At 42.2% G+C, this 2,890-nt stretch overlaps 1 pseudogene; it reads right to left on the bottom strand.

The window, feature by feature from the left end:
• Positions 1 to 644: 644 nt before the first annotated feature.
• On the bottom strand, positions 645 to 1,873 carry LOC105506163 (annotated as a pseudogene).
• Between the last annotated feature and the right edge of the window lie 1,017 nt (positions 1,874 to 2,890).

Here is a 2,890-nt window from a genome sequence, read left to right on the forward strand (position 1 = left end):
TGTTGCCCAGACTGGACTCAAACTCCCGGGCTCAAGTGATCCTCCCACCTCAGCCTCCCAAAGTGCTGGGATTACAGGCGTGAGCCACCATTCCCAGGTCACAGATTTTCTTAAGGAATATGAAGACTGTGCTTCACGGTGCTGCATGTTATATATTCTGTAAAAAGACATTTAAAACATGTATCTAGGCTGGGCATGGTGGCTCATGTCTGCAATCCCAGCATCTCTGGAGGCAGAGGCAGGCAGACCACTCAAGGCCAGGAGTCTGAGACCAGCCCAACCAACATGGTGAAACTCCATCTCTACTAAAAATGTAAAAATTAGCTGGGCATGGGCATGGTGGTGCACACCTGTAATCCCAATCACCTGGGAGGCTGTGGAAGGAGAATCACCTGAACTCGGGAGGCAGAGGTTTCAATGAGCCAAGTTCACGCCACTGCACTGCAGCCTGGCACTGCACTCCAGCCTGGGGGACAAAGCAAGATTCCGTCTCAAAAATAATAATAAAAAAAATAGAGTAATTGTTAAAATTAAAAATGTTCCTGTATTTTCCAAACTACTAACATTTCCATCCCGTGTGCATTCTTCAATTTATGTCATCCATCTCCACGATACCCAGCCTTCTTATGTTGCCCAGGCTGGTCTCAAACTCCTGGGCTCAGGTGATCCCCCTGCCTCAGCCTCCAAAAGCACTGTCTGCGCCCAGCTAAATGAGTTTTTTCATGTTGTCGAAGGCAATTTAAAAAAGTAAAGACTTTACCACATTGTTTAGAGTCAAAGGGTTTTTCTGTAGTGTGAGTCATTTCACGTCTCCTTAGGGAATTGCCACATCCGAAGACCATATCACACCTTTTACAGTCATATGGCTTTTCTCCACTATGAGTTTGTTCATGTCTTCGAAAACAACTGGGATAATTGAAGGTTTTACCACATTTGTTACATTCACAAGGTCTCTCTCCAGTGTGAGCTCTTTCATGTGCTTGAAGGGACGTGGGACATCTAAGACTTGGTCATATTTTTGATGTTTGTAGAGTTTTCCTCCACTGTTAGACCTTTAATGTCTGCAAAGGGAACTGAAACGACTGAGTATCTTCCCACCTTCCTAACATTGATGGGATTTCTCCAGCGTGTGAGTTCTGATTTCATGTGTCCGAATGAAGTTGTACCACATTGCTTACATTTGTGAGGTTTTTCTCCAGTGTAACATGAGTTTGAAATAAACTGGGATGATCAAAAGGTTTTCCACAGTATTTACATTCATAGCGTTTTTCTCCAGTGTGCATTTGTCCATGTTTTCGAAAGAAAATGAAAATAGTAAAGGCTCTCATGATTTCCCTACATTTGTAGGACCTCTCTCCAGTATGAATTCTTTCATGAATTTGAAATAAATTAGGAGAATTAAGGGCTTTCCTGCACACCCTGCATTCATAAGGTCTCTTTCGAATTGGTGTTACTGTGCGCCTTGGACCACTACTGGGGGAAATGGAGGCTTTCCCACATTGTTTCTGTTTACGGGGCTTCTCTCCCCATTCCCCATCACACTCGTATAGTTTCTGTCTGGCGTGAGTTGTCATGTGCCTGTCCAGGAATGAATGAGGAAGGAAGACTTTCCCACACACGCAGCATTTGAGTGGTTTTACCCCAGTATGACTTTTCTTCTTCAGGTGACAATCAGGAATCTAGCTGAAGGGTTCACCACGTTGACTCCCTTCTTTATGTCCACAGAATCTCTCACCCAGACTTTGACAGAGGCCAGGTTCCCAAGGGTTTCCAGCATCACATCTCTGTAGAGATTCTTCTGGGAAGGACTCAGCAAAGTCCACTCCCCCTGGGTGAAGTTCATAGTCACATCCTCAAAGGCCACTGAGTCCATTTCCAGCTTCTGGGTGTCCTGGGTCCTCCCTGGGGCTGGAGCAGCCACAGCAGGTTCCACGTGACAGAAGCTGTGGTATCTGGACACCAGGGGCCTCCCCAATGAACTGAAACCTGGACCCGAGTGGGGCCCACGCGTAAATATCCTTATTCTTATCCCATCTATATCACTGCTCCTCCTTCTTATTGATAGGAAAATTGGATGGTAGAAAATCATTAGAAATAAGATTTCAGCTTTCCTTAGACACCAATATTTGTTAGTATCAGAAACTATTACAAATGAATAACAAAAATATTAACACACCAACAGAACAATAAGCTAAGTATATCACAGATACTTCATTAAAAAATAAATATAATTGGCCACTAAAAACACAAAAGATTAAATCCAATAGTAATCAAGGAACATGAAAACACAAAGAATACTACTACTGTTGTGATAACAACTACATTTTATTCTTCTATTTTTCTTGAAATTTGTATTTTTAAAAAATAATTGTTAATCACTAGTAAAACTTGAAAGTTTTTACACTGTAGAAATGAACAGAGAAGAAATTTCAGTGTCTAGTAATGCTGGCCCAGTAGCCAACTAAATCTCAATTTAATTTTCAGAATGTAGTCTCATTTCCTTAATTCCCAAGTTCCAGGAAGCACTTTACTACCCCCCAAACGCTGATAAAACTTCAAAGTAGCAGGGATCTTTCCAAGATGGTGGATTGGAGGTTTTGTTAGCACATTTCACTTTCTTAGAAAGAGCAAAACAGTGTGTAGAGAGAGATTCACAGTGTGAATTTTTATTCAGAAAGGAACATAGGAGCACAACAGAAAAAAATGAAAGAAACTTCAAATACTTTGAAAGCAGCCCGTGCCATTCCTGATCCTAATTCATAGGGAGCCTTGCAGAAATTTGCCAGGTAACTTAAGCGGTGGTCACAGGTTGGGAGAGAATCCCAACTGGGATCACCAATCTAAAGTGAGGACAAACCCTCATGGACAGAACTGAGAGTCAAGTGGTAAT

Source organism: Colobus angolensis, unplaced genomic scaffold (assembly GCF_000951035.1).
Source record: "Colobus angolensis palliatus isolate OR3802 unplaced genomic scaffold, Cang.pa_1.0 Scaffold132, whole genome shotgun sequence".
Taxonomy (NCBI): Eukaryota; Metazoa; Chordata; class Mammalia; order Primates; family Cercopithecidae; genus Colobus; species Colobus angolensis.